Source organism: Acipenser ruthenus, chromosome 3 (genome assembly GCF_902713425.1).
Source record: "Acipenser ruthenus chromosome 3, fAciRut3.2 maternal haplotype, whole genome shotgun sequence".
Taxonomy (NCBI): Eukaryota; Metazoa; Chordata; class Actinopteri; order Acipenseriformes; family Acipenseridae; genus Acipenser; species Acipenser ruthenus.
The window spans coordinates 13,006,953-13,025,835 of NC_081191.1; the positions used below are offsets into that span (position 1 = coordinate 13,006,953).

The 18,883-nt window shown below is 37.1% G+C and overlaps 1 pseudogene; it reads left to right on the forward strand.

Moving 5' to 3' along the window:
* Nucleotides 1-2,529: 2,529 nt before the first annotated feature.
* Nucleotides 2,530-12,259, forward strand: LOC117394208 (tRNA-dihydrouridine(47) synthase [NAD(P)(+)]-like; annotated as a pseudogene).
* Nucleotides 12,260-18,883: the final 6,624 nt, after the last annotated feature.

Sequence of the window (18,883 nt, forward strand, 5' to 3'; positions counted from 1 at the left end):
CCTGTAATACCTGTAAGTCACCTTGGATAAAGGCATCTGCCAAATAATTAAATAATAATAATAATAATAATAATAATAATAATAATAATAATAATAATAATAATAATAATATGAAATGTGTTGTCAGTCAGAATACAACAGAAGCCATTTACCTTACATATGAACAAGCTGCTTACTTTTTAAAAGCCAATTTGCTTGTATTCTGTGTCAAATAACAACAGTCAGAAAACAAGGCAGAGGAAGCACTCGTTTTTTTTTTTTTTTAACTTCTGTTGCGGCTCGTACAAAGTTACAAAATATGTAATAATAAGGACTGGGAACCACTTCTTCTCACGAAAGTTCGTGCGTGCACTGAGGAATGATAAGTGTGTTATGCATGGTGTTCTCACGTGTTAAAGCGCTTCCTGTTTCTGTGGCTGAAGTAAATGGGTGGGTTCACGACACTTTTTTGCCGGCTAGATTGCAGGCGGGAGTCTGCGCGTAACGTCACGGTCTGTGCAGACGGAGCATGGACAGCTTTGGTAGATGAACAACAGTTCTGAGCAGAACCGAAATGGAGGTGGTGTTGAGAAAAATTCTAATCGCAGAAGTGGATGCAATCGAAGTTCCCTTTGTGCTCCACCAGCTTCATAATTTACAGCAGGATCAGAAAATCTATAGTAGAAACAGTCTCTGCTATAAAGAGATAATATAAACGTATGTTTTGTGATGTGAGACTAATTAATTAGTTTTATAACGGGTAGGATTCCCCCCGCCCTCTCACAAACGGATTGTTAGACAGTAGTGGATTTTGATCTGGGACAAAAATAGTTAATATACTTGCACATATGGTCACATATCTCACTTCAACTACCTGTTATTAAAGCTGATTTAATCTCCTTAATTCAAAGTAGGTTATTCCCTGTCCCTAATAGCCTTTCATCAATAACCAATTATACCTGCTGAAAATAACAGAGCAGTTTTAGGTTCATTTCAACCGTTTAGCATTATTTTTTTTATTTTTTTTTTACATGTTTAAACCTTTAGAATAAATATCTGAATATTTGAAAAGTATAATAACTGTGTGGAAAAAGAGTCAAATCATTTAATTTGTATTGCAAATCATTCATAAGATAACGACATGACTCGAAGGCGATTCACACCCCCTGACTAGGTGGCAGTAGCACATGGAGTGAGGATTGCATCTGGTTGCCTACACAGTTCTTTGTCAGCCAACTATTGTTTGAGCCGCGGCTGCTCCTTGGACTATAAAAAGAAGGATAGGACAGTGTATCCCGCGATGCAGTTCGGTGCTCAATTACAGGCGCCATTTGTGGAGCCCACTCAGTACGGAATACATTGCGGAGATGCTGTGTAGCAGCGCCAGGATATACAGGTATTTATTTTAATAACAATACAAAATATCGTTAATATAAAGTGACTGACTGTTATTTATGCGAATTAATGTTTAATTATGTGAATAAACATTTTGCTAGGGCAAGCGTGAATACGTTAAAAGCATTGCGAGTGCACTGTTAAAGTGCTCTACGGGCTCCAGAAATGGCTCCACTGTTTACTAACTCCGCCCACTTTTGACATCATTTTCCTATCCTTCTTTATATAGTCCTAGCGCTCCTCCCGCGCAGTACCTCTTGAGAAGCTGCGCGGCTGTGCAGACTTTTAAGCCCGTGGATGCGTGACCTGGTGACGTCTTTTCCGGCTGAGTTCTCGCAGACAATGAATTTGGACAGGTTTTCTGCAAAATCTGCGCAGATTTAGCAAAATCTGCGTATCGTGAACGCACCCAATGATCTAAACGTGGTGGTGCAAGTGGAACTACTAAATACATTTGCAGGCTTGTTTTCAAGTCCAGTTTCTGTTAGACAATGACAGAAGGACTTTTTTTTCTATAAGTAGGTTTCATTACAGTGGCAATGAACGCTCTGAACTCTGAATTTAAATTTTCTACGGTACGGATATTCATGTAAATAATTGACCCGGATTAAGACCGGTAGCAGTTTTTACAACTGAACGTTGTATTATTTATTTTGAAACCGAAACTTGTGTGTGTGTGTACATTTTTTTTTTTTTTTTTTAAGAAAGTCTTTTCATGGTAACCCATCTCATCCCATCCCACCTCACAAACACATATTCATTAAAACCAAAAGTAATTGAACCAGTCTGCTCAGCATACATTAGTTATTATTATTAGTTTATTTGGCAGGTGCCTTTATCCAAGGCCACAGGTGTTACAGGGCAATACAAGGTTACAGTGCAAAAACAATATTTACATAGTGTAGTTTACAGTAAGTGCAAATGCTACTAATACAATATGACACAAGTGTAACAACTTAAGATAGACAATTAGTATCTACACAAATTCCTTTTCATTTGTTTAACATATTTACCGGGAACATCAAGAGGAATGTAGAGCTAGCTCTAGCATTTTTGCAGCGATTGTACAAAACTATGAACATTACATAAGTTATTATATAAATGATATGTGCTACCAAGTTTTAAGTCTCCGCTCACTTTTTTTCCTAAGCAACTATGGCAGAGACGGAAAGCAACCAGATTTCCACCAGCACCAACAACACAGAACCGAACAATACTAATAACCAAGGAACAGCAGCCAGCGAGGCTCAGTAAGTAAACATGAACACAAGACCATCGTGCTTGTCATTTAAGGGGTTACAGAACCCCCTGTAGTCTTTACATAAAACACGTTCAGTTCTCCTACTGCAACAATGCTTGCAGTTGTGTAAACAGGAAAACAAGCAGCGTTGTTGTAGCATGGAGTCATGAAGCATGGTTTAAGCAGTGGCGTGCCGTCAGGACCAGACAGTGCCAAGTAAACCGTCAGTCAAATGACATTACATTGCCTCACTCACTTGCGTACAGTGTGCTTGCTTATACTATGAAACATACTACTCTAATTCTTATTTGTTCATTTGTCTGATGCCTTTATCCAAGATGACTTACAGGGTTTACTAGAGGTTTTTAAGGAGTCTAGGGGTTTCCTGAAGGGGATGTGATCAGCCAATAGGAGATCTGCATTTTCCCTGCATAAGTCTAAAACAACGACCAAACGCTAGAAAAACAGTTGAGGGTATTCTCCGTTTCAGTTGAAAGGCTTGAGTGAGTTTAACCAATAGGCGAGTCGAAGAATGTCCTTTTTTTTAGACAGGCGACCAATCAGGAGTGAGCAGAGGCGGGCCATAAGTCTCTAAGGGTATTCTCTGCCTCACTTGAAGGCCTTATTTTAGTAACCAATGGAAAAGTCAAAGCTCTGAGAGCTGACCAATCATTAGTGAGCAAACCCAAAACATGAATATTCCTTGGTTAGCGCTGCAGTTAGCTGGATTTTGCACGATATTGCTTATAAATATACATTGATAAATACAAATACCTTTATAACATGTAATTATTTTGAATTTTATTTTACACTAAAATAAGAACAAATCTGAGAAAACAGAGACATCATAGTTGATTTGGTTAAGATTCCTTTTTCAAGGAGAACTTTCTCTGAAAAATTGGAGATTGTTAAAAAAGGGAGATATACACCACAGATCCCCGAACACAGGAAGGGAAAGGATATACTCGGCACTTTCAGAATTCAAATTATGAAAGGTATCTGTGTCTTACAGGTAGCTGCCACTTAAAAAAAAAAGGAGTGGAGGGGGGTGGGGGTTGTGACGACTCTGCTACCCCAGTCCATTCTGTCACGGCACGCCACTGGGTTTAACACACTCTAGTTCTGATAAAGGGGATTCTGGGATTATAAGATTGCAGTATGCCATACTGTACCCTCCCAATGACTGTAGCTACTAAAGGGTCAAGTAGCATGATTTTAATAGAAAATTGGTGAAACATTTGTATGCATAATTACACCAACGCATGAACATTTTGTGATGCAGTTGTTGCATTTTTGTCTTTTGTTTCCTTTGAAAATCAGCATTGTTTTTTATGCAGTATAATGCGACTGAAATTCAATGTCTAACCTATACATAGTATCTTATGTTTATAATAGGATATTCCAAATGTTTGCTTTAGGTTCCTCACAACTAGAGAGAAATTCCATGAGTTTGTAGATTCTGGAGGAAACGCTGCCAAGAAGAAGCCAGAGAGCATGGAGCCAAAAGCGGAAGGAGGGTGATGATGCTGCAGCAGCAGAGGAGGAGACTGGGGAACTAGAGCTGAAAAGGATTAAGCTAGATGAAAACCTAGCAGGAAATGATAAAGAAAAAGGAGGAGGGAAACAAAAGGACAAAACAAAGCTAGGCCTCACGTGAAACCAAACGCCTATGATGATAAACGACTCTGCCCCTCTGTAGTTCAGGTATGGCATTGAGTAATAATGAAAACTGGATTTTCTTCTTGTGACAATTCAGGGTGTAAAATTATTTAAGACCACCATCCCCCACCCAAGTTTGACCAGAGCAGTATACTAGTCTCAAATTACCTGGGAAATCCACCCCAATACTTCAAAAGTTCAGATATATGACAAAGGCGTATCAATAACAATATGTAACAACAGTGATAAAGTAGAGCAGTTTATTGAATACAGAATAGTTAGGTAAGTAAAGAAGGGATTCAGTTATGTAGTTCACAAAGTTACAGAATGTCATAGAGCAGTAAAAATACACAAAGGGTTAAATTAAACAGCAAATCAGAAATCAGTTAGTTTCATGTCTTGCAGTACCCCAGTCGGTGGTCTGAACCTGTTTATATTCATCACACCAGTTCCTTAGAAGTTGTTTGAGGATTAGGTCCTTTAACAATGGAGCAGCATGTTTTTTTAAGACTTGCAGAAACACTGTCAACATATTTGTAACCTAGTTACTTTTTTCGAGGTGAAGTGCATGTTTGGCGACCAATATACCATACACAGTTGCAAGTGAACATATGAACATATTTTAATCTTTGCACTGTTGTAGACTCATTCCAGTGATCATCAAGTTCCACTGTTATCGGTAGTACTTTTTTGTTAACTAATGTTTTTAAATAAATAGATGGTAATAGCTCAAGGCAAATATTGCAGTAAAACAATTCACTGTGGAAGTGCTTTAAAGTAGCTGATTCATAAATCACATTTATTTGTAGGAAGGGCTTCACAGACACTCAAGTCAATTCTAAGTCTTGTTTATTAAAGTAGGCAGCAATTACAGATACTAGGAAAATATTCAAGATCCTCTCCTAAATATGCGGGAGCAGGATGACCTAGGACAGCATTTCCACAGGCAACACAAGTTCTGCTCACAAGCTTTCTCTTTATATATTCTACTTCCGCGAGAATATTCAAAGACTTTCTTTAACCCTAAATTTCCAGCTGATAATACAGTTGCTGTGGTGATACTGTCCTCCAGTAACCACATTCCAGAGATAACAACATTCTATGAACACACCTTCTTTTTAAATACTGAATTTTTTTACCATCTGTTGATTACATCTTCCAGCAGAGCAATCACATGACCTTAACAACACTACGCTCGCTCTGCGTTCCGCCTCCAGATAGACCATTTGTTGGCTGTAATTTGCGGATTTGTTCTTTGATTGACAGTCCGCCAATACTACCTTGCTATGGTTTATTTTTCAAATCCCAGTAGAGTAGATGGCGCCTATATATGTTTTACATTTAGTCAAAGTGGGCTCAGGGAAAAAAATAGACTCAAGGCTGGGCGTCCCAAAGGCTGGGCCCGGGTGCAGTTGCGTCCCTTTCACCCCCCCCCCCCCCTGACGCCAGCCCTGATAAAAAGAACCACCTTATTTGAACAGCGTTCTTGTAGTGATGGTAGGTAATAATTCATATTCACTGTATAAACTTTACAAAAATGCACTCTTATGCTATCTACTACAGAATTGATATATGAATCAATATTCCTCTTTATTACGTAACAGTGATTTTTGTGACTTTTTGAAAACCATATATTCTGGGGAGTCATTGTAGAAAATTACAGCACTACAATCTACAATAAAAAATACATTGTAATACACTGCCTGCTATCTATTTTACTGTATAAATATTACATGCACCAAAACAAAATTCACCTCCTATATTTTAATTTGTCATAAACATTTGTTTAGGGTTGTGTCGGTAAAAGCGAACACTTATTCCTTCCAGTACTAACAAGGTTTAGTAAAGGTGGTTTGAAAGGTACCATATAGATTTGCTTACAGGTAGAGAAAACGTTCAAAATGTGCAAACCGAAATATGTTTTTTACTTCTAAATATTGCAGACCCCTGCATCAACTTAATGTGTTTTGTGTCTCAATTAGTAAAATTATATTAATACATGTTATCTGGAGTGAATATTCACATCCTGTAACCAGTCTCCTTCATTCCAGTGTGGAAATCTTCCTTTCCATCGAAATATGCAAACGTTTTGGTGCTGACATCACTTGTGGAGAAATGGCCACGTGCACGAATTTGCTACAGGGTCAGTCTTCTGAATGGGCCTTGTTGAAAAGACACCATACTGAAGATATGTTTGGTGTACAGGTTAGTTTTTAATTAAATTCCTATAATGTTTCACAACCTAGTGGGGCGTTGGCAACGTCCCGGCCCTCGTAAACGATGTGGCACATACTACTTGGAGGTTTTAATATGAATATTCCTGGAGAGGGTGTATGCCTCCGTACACTTACGAGAGAGAGAGAAATGTACACCGCTCTAGAGACCACAAGGCCCTTTTCTTTAAGTGACCTTTGTGGTCTTGGAAGAAGTGCATGTTTTTATACCTGTTTCAGACAAAAAAATCCTTTTGTAATCTTGTTTTTAAATATTACTTTTCCAATGAAAAGCATTTGGGACTCTCAAAAAGCAATGGAATAGTACTGAAAAAAGTCTTTCTTTTTTATTATCATTAAAACAATAGTCATTTTAATTGTTGCAGCTGGAGGGATCGTTTCCTGACACCATGAAACAATGTTCAGAACTGCTCAATCAAACCATCGATGTGGATTTTGTGGATATAAACGTGGGCTGCCCCATAGATCTTGTGTACAAAAAGGTAAAATTGTTGAGCTGTAGAATTTACTGTTTTTTTTGTTTCTTTTTAAATACTGGTAATATTTATTATTATTTTTTTTTTTGCAGAAGCTGGGTTGAATGTTTGTTGCTTTACTAACATGCCGCTTATTTGATCAAACATCAAAAAATCCTGTTTCTTTTTTAAACTAGGGTGGTGGCTGTGGGCTGATTACTCGCACAAACAAATTTGAGCAGATTGTTAAAGGAATTAACTCGGTGTTTATCATGTAACACTTTTTTTTTTTTTTGTTCCATCTATGCACCAAATACTCTCAAAATCCTTCTCCTTACATTATTGTTATTGTCTACAGGTTTTGGATGTGCACGAGAACAGCGTTACACAAAATCAGCAGACTGGGAATACATAGACCACTGTTCAAAAGTAGCTTGTCCCATGCCTCTTTTCGGTAAGAAATATTGCTGTATTTGTGAAATTCAGATGTATTTTGCATTTGTAAGGGGAAGTGTGGTCACTAGTGAGAATTCTGTTCTATTACGGCAAGAATTGTAACTTTTTGGTTAGTGTGGTAATGCCCAAGTTTGAGAACTGGGTTTAAAACAGGTGGTCTGAGTACTGTACTTTCTTTTAGGTAATGGGGATATACTCTCCTATGATGATGCAATGCGAGCCAGGGAGACCGGAGTTTCTGGACTTATGATTGCGAGGTAAACAGAATTTAAATAATACTATCTACATTTTCTGTAAAATGTGTGTTATGTGAAAACAAGAATAATCATTCTCCTGTCCAAGAAGATTTATTGAATATCCCCTCTGTTTGTAAGCTATCCATAATATTAACCCATATTGCTCTGTTCATAATAGTGGAGATGTAAATGTTGTCATAGTTTAGATTTTCCTCTTTATTTGCATTAATCTTAAGATTTATTATGCTTTTTGGAGAAATAACTACCTGTAATCCAAGGATAACATTTTAAATATGGAACTGCTATACTTGGTACCAAAGAAACTCTTTCTAGGTCTAGGAAAGATAATTTGACTCGAAGACCAGTGAACTAATCAATTAATCAATCTATATTTTATATGGTGCCTTTCATAGTGGACCATCATCACAAAGCGCTTTACAAGATGCATATGAAAAATGCATAATACATGAAATACAGTATAAGAAAGTGCATAATACAGTGAAAAATCCATAATACATGATATAGTAGCATAATACATGAAATGGTAGCAACAACACAGCAGCTAATAGCAGATATCAGGCTTAAAGAGCATGGAAAGCAAGAGAGAACAAGTGGGTCTTGAGAGTTGATTTAAAGCGAGCGACGGTGGGAGCATCACGCACCAAAGCTGGGAGAGAGTTCCAAAGAGTCGGAGCCATGAAGCTAAACGAGCATTCTCCAAGTGTGGTGCACTTTTGCTTGGGGATTACAAGCAGGCCAGAGTCATGTTTTTGTTTTTTAGATTTTCTTTTCTGTACAAGACATTGAAACTATTAAGATGTGTTATTCTAGTCTTTTTGTAAAGTTATAGTGCTGAAAGAGTTACGAATAGCTAACAATTTAATCATGTATCACTGTGTGGCAAAGTGGTACGTGCAGGTGCAGGGGTAGTGCAGTGCAGTAATGAAACACAGAGAGTTATAATCCGGTTTGAAAGAGTTTTTATTTGTATCCAGGTCTGGTGACCAAATAATAATCCCCGGCAATACACAATAATATGTCGTGCACGGAGTAAATAACAGCAGGGTTACAGTCCCAAATAATAAACACGAATATCTGTCCCACAATATACTAACACGGTCACCAGTCCTGGATGCGTGCAGTAGTGCTCGTGGTGGGTGATACAGTTTATTTCGCGACAGTGATAAAGTGATGTTCCGGCTTTGTGCTGGCCCAAGCGACAGCTCCGGAATCGTGTTAGCTGTCTGGTGATTCATAAACAAGACAATTACTAACAGACAGAACAAACAAACAAAAAACACTCACAATGCTGTTCACAGTCCTTTTGGGGTCTCTCACCATCCTTCTAGGTTTAAAACCCACAAACCAAGTGAAGGAAGCGATTACGATTCTCCGTCCCCCTTATATGCCATCACAAATGACCCCTTGGTAAACGAATGCAGCTGCCTTTACAATCTGCGGCTGCTACATTGTTTTCCTTCTGGGTCAATACGTTCTTGCAACAGAGTCTCACCTTCTTCCAGACTGACTGACTTCCCGACCCGGGGAAAGAAGAACTTGGTCCTCCCTGCTTAGGAGGGAGATTTACAACCAAGATTCATTGTATTTCTGTCGCACACTGTCGTCTGCTTTATAACACAAATGTCCCGTGCTTTTACAGAGTTGCTCTAATTAAGCCTTGGATCTTCACTGAAATAAAAGAACAAAGGCACTGGGACATCTTATCCAGTGAAAGACTTGACAACCTGAAAGATTTTACAAACTTTGGTTTGGAGCACTGGGGTTCGGACACTCTGGGGGTGGAGAAGACCAGAAAGTTCATGTTTGAGTGGTTATCCTTCTTATACAGGTAAGCAGTGATTTTATATAATGTAATGTTTCACCAAAACAATAAGAACTAGTGTGAAATTAACCAGCTGCTGATAGAGGAAATATTCTGTAATATTCATTTTGGGAGGTGGTTCTGTTCTATTCATTTTTAGAAAAACTAAAATAAGATTACATTATTGGTGTTCAGTGCTTAACTTGTTTTTGAATCAATCTGTAAGAATTTTCCAAATGTTATTTTTGTATTCCCCAAGGTATATTCTGGTGGGCTTGTTGGTTCGTGTTCCACGGAGGCTCAATGAAAGACCTCTGTTCTACCTAGGCAGGGATTACTTGGAATCACTGATGGCGAGTCATAATGTAGGGGACTGGATCAAAATCAGGTAAGAACCTTATTTTTATTCTGTTACTAAATTACATTTAGTCTTGGACCTCCTTTTAGAATTGGGCCAGATCAAATTAACAGTAGAAAACCCAGTAGTAGTGACAGACATATGTTGATTTTTTACAGCAGTGTATTTATTTACAGCTGTGGTCAGTATGTGTGTGTAATGTTTTTTTTCTAAAATCCTTAATTCAAGTAATTGAACATTTATTTTATTTTCTTTCTTACAGCGAAATGTTGCTGGGTCCAGTGCCTTCAAATTTTACGTTCTTGCCAAAACACAAAGCAAACTCATACAAGTAAACGGTGCTTACTGCAAGATTGCTTCACAGTATTGCTTAGTTTCAGAAGACATAGATTTTACAACCAACACTTTATTTTTGTCTGAAGCAAATACATTATTCAAGCTTTTTGACTGGTAATGATCCTGAATGCAAGACTGTGTGTGTACTTGTACCACTGCAGTATTATTTATTTTATTTTTTTAAATAGTCAAATCGATCTTGCAACCCCCTTTATAAAAACATCTGGTCTTGAGTGAGTCTTTTAAGCAGCTTTAGCTATATAGTATAACTCCAAAAAATGATTAGGGGTATCCATCAGAAATCTACTGGTCTGATTACACAAAGCTGTTCCAAGCCGCTTTCTCCTTACTAGTGAGCTTCTTGGGGAATTCATTGCACTCCAGGATCTTCTTTATCTGTGGTCCGACGAAGACACCGGCTTTGACCTTCGGACAGCTTAGGGAAGAAGTCTTGAAGGTACTTGAAGGCTGCCGACTCCTTATGTAGAGCTCTGACAAATTGTTTCATAAGGCCCAATTTGATGTGCAGTGGTGGCATCAGCACCTTTCGGGGGTCCACCAGTGGCTCCCACTTGACGTTGTTCCTCCCCACAGAGAACTCGGTCCGCAGTGGCCAGTCCCGCCTGTGGTAGTGCGCCTTGGTGTCCCTGCTGTCCCAAAGGCAAAGATAGCAGGGAAACTTGGTAAAACCGCCTTGGAGACCCATCAGGAATGCCACCATTTTGAAGTCTCCTATGACCTTGATGCCATCTCAGAAAAATGCAGATATGTATCCACTTAGGCAGCTGGAACTAAACTGAACTGGTGGGCTTAAGGCCCCTGTATTTATACTACTATTTATATTACTGGAAAGTACTAGAAAGTTCTAGAAGTTACTCCAAGTTTACTCAGCACTGAATCTATCTGGAATGTTCTGGAAAATGGGTTAATTTCAAAATATCACTGTCCTGGTCACAAAAGCAAAGTTTGTGGAAAATAATAGCCATTTTCTATACTTTTGAGGCATAAGCAATTAGGAAATAATACTTACTACCCAGGAACCAAAAAAAAAAAAAATTGTTACACGGTGTTATGTACATGTATGTCTTCCTACACAGATTTGAAGTGTGTGTGTTAGACTTTGCTTGAAATCACTTAAGTACATTTACATCCTATTACATATGCTTCTTTGATAGACTACCTTCCACCTTCCAGTTTTGTGGTGACACAAAGAAAAAGACAATGGAAAGCACAGTAAACAAAAAATAAAATGCAAACCTTGTACCTTATTCATTATTGTCTTCCATGCTTTGATAAATGGACAAACCCATTCTCAGGTTTCGCTGTATTGTTTTCATCTCCAATATAGTACAGTACATACAGTGAATAATTAGTCAATAACTTGGGACTGTGCATCTGTAGCTGCTTATTCAAGGTGTGCATCTCAGTATTTATAAAAGGAAATCTGTTCTAGTATTTAGTGATGGGTAAGAGCAGGTGTTTTTTTTAATACAGAGATGGTTCAGTACATATATAAAAAATACATGGATGAAGGCTGTATTTGCATCCTGAGCCATTTGAAAAAAAAGGAATAATACCACCGTAGTGATGTCAAAAAGTGATAATTCCTTTAGAGGAAAATATACTTCAACTTTGACCCATTCGACTCCTTGACACCATCCCTTTCAATTCAAACACAAAATGTATTGTTTTCAATCACTCGACAATACCCACAGTACGGAAATGTTCATTAATGATCAACAAAATGAGAATACGTTTAAATAAAAAAGAAAATGTAAAGCTGGTACATTTGTGTCTCAAAGAAACTGTTGAAGAACAGGAAATTAAAACAAGGTAAAAGGCAATCATCCAAATAAAGCTGAAGCGCTAACGGATAACGATATAGAACGTCTGTACAGCACTCAAACACTACATTAAAAAACAAAAAACCTACTGCTGAACCGTGTCGTCTTTAATATTAGCATCACAAGGGTATCCATGTATTATAAAACATAATAGATGGGCCTCTTCAGTGAGTTACAGGAAAACAATTCCATCGCTGGTTTCTGTGACAGTTTATAAATTACTTGACCTTCGGTCTCGTAATTTATAATGTCACAGAAACCCTAGATGGAATTATTTTCCTGTAACTCACTGAAGCCCATCTATTATATATATATATATATTTATTTATATATACACACACACACACACACACACACAGAGTTGTAGTCAGAAGTTTACATACCCCAATGGAAATTTGTAAATTCTAGAAATTTCTTGAAAACAAATATGAAATATCTTTTGTAGCAAAAGTTTTGCTTTTGTGGATGAGGAAAAAAAAAGTTACAAGAAATAGAGGCCTACAATTATTTATTTCAGCAATTTTTTGCAAAACTCCAATAATTCTAATTCAAAAGTATTTATACCGACAAGGAAAATGAAATTAATAACTAATTGAGGCACCTTTAGCAATAATAACCTCTTTTAAACGATTAGGATATTTCTCAATTAGCTTTTGGCATGATTCTTTAGTGATTTTTGACCATTCTTCAACGCAAAATAGTTCCAGTTTATTCAAATTCCGAGGACTTCTCTTGTGCACAGCCTTCTTCAACTCATACCAAAGATTCTCATTCGTACTTAGATCGTGACTTTGACTAGGCCATTCCAGAACCTTTATTTTATTCTTCTTTAACCATTCTGAAGTAGATTTTTGATCGTTGTTGTGTTGGAACATCCATTTGTGCTTTAAACCATGTTTTGTAGCGGATTGTTTCAGATGATATGCCAATGTCTTTTGGTATGCTATGGAATCCATTTTACCATGTACTGGAACTAAATTTCCTGTGCCATTAGAGGAAAAACAGCCCCATAGAAGGATACTACCACCTCCACCTCCTCCTGTCAGTATGACCAAATAGCTCGATTTTTGTTTTATCACTCCACAAAACCTTTGACCAGAACTCGTATCCATCATTCAAATGCCGTTTTGCAAACTTTAAGCAATTGGCCTTGTGACGTTTTCTTAAAAGAGTGGCTTTTATCTTGGCCTGCGACCATTGAGACCTTCACTATCCAATGCTCGACCTATGGTTGAAATGGAAACTCCAGTCCCACTTGCAGTCAATTCACTTTGAATTTCTTTGGCAGTCAATCTCAGATTGTTATTAACCTTCCTCACAATTCTTCTACTTGTTCTTGGTGAAAGAACCTTCTTTCTTCCAGACCGAGTGAGCGTTGTGACAGTACCATGAGTCTTCTACTTCTTGATAATAGAAACAATAGTTGAAATTGGGATACTCAAATACTTGGAAATCTTCTTGTAACCTTCTCACAATATATATACATATAATATAGCTTTACTAGACCTGCTTTTAGAGGGGGGATCAGACAATTACCAGAACAGTAAGTTCTTCTACAACCATTTCCTAAAATAGACCTTGACTTAGAATTAACCAGACATTTTAATTATTTTTATTTCTGTATTTTGTTTTGTTATTGAAATGTTAAAAAGGCCTTTGCATATCTTTTCAGCTGCATTTTGCCATAAACAAACTAAAACGTACTGTAAGTTTTTTTTTTTAAATGTGTGCATAAAAAATATAATGTACGATTCCAAATCTATTAATAAATATATTACACCTCCTATTTTTATCTACCATGAAATATGATAATTAGTTCTAATTCTCTGTAATAATTATTCAATTTTGATATGTATGTTTTAGTCAAATTTGATATGTAACACATTTTTTCCATGTTAACTTTCAAAAGTACTCTTCGGATTATTAAATGGTTTACTAAGTAAAACTCTTACAGCATATCATTTGTGTAAACTGATTATTTATTAAAGCGCAACATTTTTTAATTTTTTTAAATTTAATTATGTAGTGGGAGATATTGTTTTGTCGAGTTGAGATGATTTTAGAGGTGCTTGAAGAGGTCATTTACCATTTCTTCAAAAAATGTTTATGGTAAAACTAAAATCAAGTATACAAAAGTTTCAGCATTGATCTGAATTAACAATAGTGTGTTCCTTATTCCAGATGTTTAGACGAAGGAATCTGGCTCAGCAGGGGGTTGCCAGCATTGAATACAATGATGCCAGTATAACAAAATACACTAGGAAAAATGAATTAAAAAAATCATACAGTGAACTTGTGATGCGTACAAATAAATAGAATGGAATTCTAACAACTATAATAGTTCTGACAATTACATAGTCACCTCCAAAACTATTGGCACCCTTGATAAAGATGAGCAAAAAAGTCTGTATAAAATAAACAACACAGGTAATGAGCTATATTTTATGCTCAAATACATGGGAAAACCATATTCTTTTATTCTAATACAATTGCTCAGAGAAAAAGTTTTTTTAATAACAAGAAATAAAATTTGTTCTAAAAAAGATAGGTGTCAGTTTTATTGGCACCCCTAAAGATTCTTATAAATAAAATCAAACAAAATTAAATCTGCTTTAACATTCTACTTCTTTAAGTTCATCTCAGTCTTAAGGAACTGTATTGTGGCCTTCCATGGCTTCCTGTTTCACTGGGGTATAAAAATGAGGTAACACGCATATGAAATCCATTTGTCATCCATCACCATGGGGAAAGGCAAAGAACTCACAAATGAAAAGAGACAAATGGTTGTTGACCTTCATAAATCAGGCAATGGGTACAAAACAATAGCTAAAAAACTAAATATACCACTTACCACTATTAGGGCAATAATTAAGAAGTTCAAAACCACTGGAACAGTGGTAAACTTGCCTGGTAGAGGACGCAAGTGCATCTTGCCGCCACGCACAGTGAGGCAGATGGTTCGGGAGGCAAAGGGAAATCCAAGTGCCACAGTTGGAGAATTACAGAACTTGGTTGCATCTTGGGGTCACCAAGTCTCCAAATCTACAATTAGACGCCACCTCCATGCTAATAGGCTATTTGGAAGGGTTGCCAGAAAAAAAGCCTTTATTGAGAGCAACCAACAAACGTAAGCGTCTAGAATTTGCTAAACGGCATTGGCACTTCGATTCAAACTGGGTGCTATGGTCAGATAAGATGAAAATAGAGCTCTTTGGCCCGCACACCAGCGGTGGGTTTGGCGTCAAAAGAAGGATGCATGTGCAGAAAAGAACCTCATACCTACTGTAAAATATGGTGGTGGATCTTTGATGTTATGGGGCTGTTTTGCTTCCACTGGTCCTGGAGCCCTTGTTAAGGTCAACAGCATCATGAACTCTACCCAGTACCAGGACATTTTAGCCAAAAACCTGGTTGCCTCTGCCAGGAGGCTGAAACTTGGCCGCAAGTGGATCTTTCACCAAGACAATGACCCCAAGCAAACATCAAAATCCACAAAAAAATGGTAATTGACCACAAAATCAACATTTTGCAATGGCCATCTCAGTCTCCGGACTTGAACCCCATTGAAAACCTGTGGTTTCAATTGAAGAGAGCAGTCCATAAGCACAGACCGAAGGATATCAAGGATCTGGAAAGATTCTGTATGGGGGAATGGTCTAAGATCCCTCCCAATGTGTTCTCCAATCTCATTAAACATGATGGAAAAAGACTCAGTGCCGTTATCCTTGCAAGGGGAGGGTGCACAAAGTACTGAAAACAAGGGTGCCAATAATTGTGACAATTTTTTTTGGAAATAAATTTAGAATTTGAGAAATGTGTAATTTTGGTTGATTCCATTGAATCGTTAATCAAGTCAAATATATTCCACATTTTGGAAAATTACAATATAGCTCAGTACTAGTACTATTTATTTGATATAGTCTTTATTGCTCATCTTTAACAAGGGTGCCAATAATTTTGGAGGTGACTGTATATTTTCCATAACCGTTGATGCAGTACTTTTTATTCCCTCTGTATTGGTCTCCAATTCATACACATTTATTTCCACTTTTAACTCGAACTTAACTTGGTTGGAGTAACTGCTGTGACTCAAGATATCCTGGGCCCTGCCTCTCAGTAAATGATGAGTGTGATAAGTCCCAATTTTTTTTTTTTTTTGTATTGATATACACATGGGGTGAAGACAGCAAGTGTACCATGCACTCAAGAATTTGACTTAATAGAATTGTGACTCAGAAGGGCTAACTTCCCAGTTACTTTTCAGATGCATTATTTATCATATATAAGCCGCTTAGAACATTGCAGGTATCAAGATATCAAACCCCTTTGAGAAGTAGTAAGGCAAGCGGGAATTATCAAAGAGCAGAAGACTGAGAATTGAAAGAGTTTCTTGATTCAAGAACATATTCACTGTCACTGAAAAGTTTGACTAGAAAAGACATGTGGGAGAATGAAGGAACTAACTGCTTTTAACAAATCTGGGCTGACCCTGAAATCCATAAACAGTCAATGGGTGCTCTCCGGAATATAGACAATAATAATAGCAACAAACGTTCTTTCAATTGCAGCATCCATTGCTCAGGCACTTTTTTTCTCTGAACATAGTAGTGTGACAGGTTTCTTTAAAACACAGCACAATACTGTCCCACAATCCCCCAGTGACCTGGAAAAAGCACAGAAAAAGAAGCATAAGGCAGCCCAAGATGAGTGTTTTTCAGGGTCTGTGAAATCAGTGGTAGGATGTCCACATGTAGTGTTAATCAGTGTCTGTAGCACCTTTTATTTAACTCAAGTAATTTCTACTTTCCCACACATCAACTACTGCATTATATACGGCATTCAACTACATTGGAGTTGTCAATACAATCATTATTAAAATGTTGCTGAATATCGCTTTTTTATCTTAATGTAGAGCTCAATGAACTATATAACCAAGTTCAAAAGTCCTCTGTAACACTAGAACTAATTATTTCTGCCGACGAGACATCTTGGCAATGAAATCATATTTCAAATGAACTATGGTGCCATTTCCTTCTGGTATATATAACTAGGAATTCCCTCAGATTCTCATGATCTGTAACCTTCATTTTAAGATTGTTGTGTAAAAACTTGACCCCAGTTTCCCTAGTTTTGTGGGTTTGTGTGGGAAACTTAACCTTATCGTAACAGTCCTGGATACTACTTCAGCTACAAGTACAAGTTTTTATGGATAAAACAAACACACACACACACTTAAGATCAGAACCAACTGAGTAAACAGATATCCTTACAATAATTACTGTGCATATGACTGAAACACATTCTTCAACTGCAATACATATTTGTTGAAAGACAAAGCATGCAGAGAATCTTACCTGTCCTGCCACTGCAGAAAAGTGGAATAACATGTTTACCGGGCCTAATTTAGAATGCGTCTTTGCTTACATTCCAATCCAGTGGCGTGCTGCTGAAATTGACAGACTGAATTTAAGCTTCTATATAAAAAAGTCTGTTGTGAAGAGGCCTAAACAGACTTCGAAATGAATCTGCGTCGAAGCATAATCTGTTGAAAATTAAAGATCTGCCAAGTAAAATAATCCCCAAATTAATTTGTTTAATATAAAAAAAATGTAAATATTGTATTGCTTATTATTTTAACAATATACTTGTGGTATAAACAGAATATTGAATGATCGTTCTTGGTATACGGTTGTTATTCACCTTAGAAGGATCATCAGTATCCTCTTTACAACCAAACATGATAAACAAGCGAGGTGCAAAGTAACCCATAACCTGATATTTAAAAAAAAAAAAAAAAAAAAAAAAAAATGCAAACCTTGTATCTCGCTCGTTATATCAATTGTCCAACAATATTTGGCTCCCATGCTTCAAACCCATGACATTTTTTTTTCATCACCTAGGTTATAAAGTACATGCTTAACTAGTCACCAAAGAGAACAAACTTAAGTTGAGCAGGTGACTTTAATATATGTTTTACTAGCAGAGACATTTCATTATGTGTAAAAGAGCTGAATGGACCTACTTTTAGAAGGAAAATGTACCAATTACCAGAACACAATGTCCATCTAGAACCATTTGCAGGGGAAGTATATAATAACTGGGTCTAAATGTTTATGCCTCATGCTTTCCAGAAATGTTTAATTAAGACCTCATCTAGAATATTGTGTTCAGTTCTGGGCACCTTGCTACAAAATGGATATTGGTGCTCTAGAAAGAGTGCAAAGAAGAGTGACCAGAATTATTGTGGGTTTAAAAGGCATGTCCTATGCACACAGGCTAAAATAATTGAATCTATTCAGTCTTGAAGTGGAGATTAGATTAAGGGGCTTTCAGAACAGAAAATAGGGGGCACTTTTTTTACACAGAGAATTATGGGAGTTTGGAACCAACTCCCTAGTAATATTGTTGAAGCTGACACCCTGGGATCTTTCAAGAAGTTGCTTGAAGAGATTCTGGGATAAATAAGCTACTAAACCAAACAAGCAAGATGGGCTGAATGGCCACCTCTCGTTTGTAACCTTTCTTATGTTCTTATCTATAGTCAAAAACTGTGTGTACTGTAGAAATGTAAGTACAGTGCACCAAATCAATTCATGGTGACATAGGAAGCCTTGAAAAGTATGCTACACAATAATCTGCATTCATGGTTCGCCACACACTGGTACATGAAGCTTCAATAAATAAAAGGTGCGATCTCAGCCAGGTTACATTCTTTAAACAGAGGCATTTCATTAGGGTTAGTTATGTCAAGTACTGCAGTCTGAGATTTGATGAACATGGAAGACACATATCCTTGTGAAGTTAATATATCCTATAGGTATTGGTATATTTATATAACTAACATTTAGGAATGTATACATATTGCTATA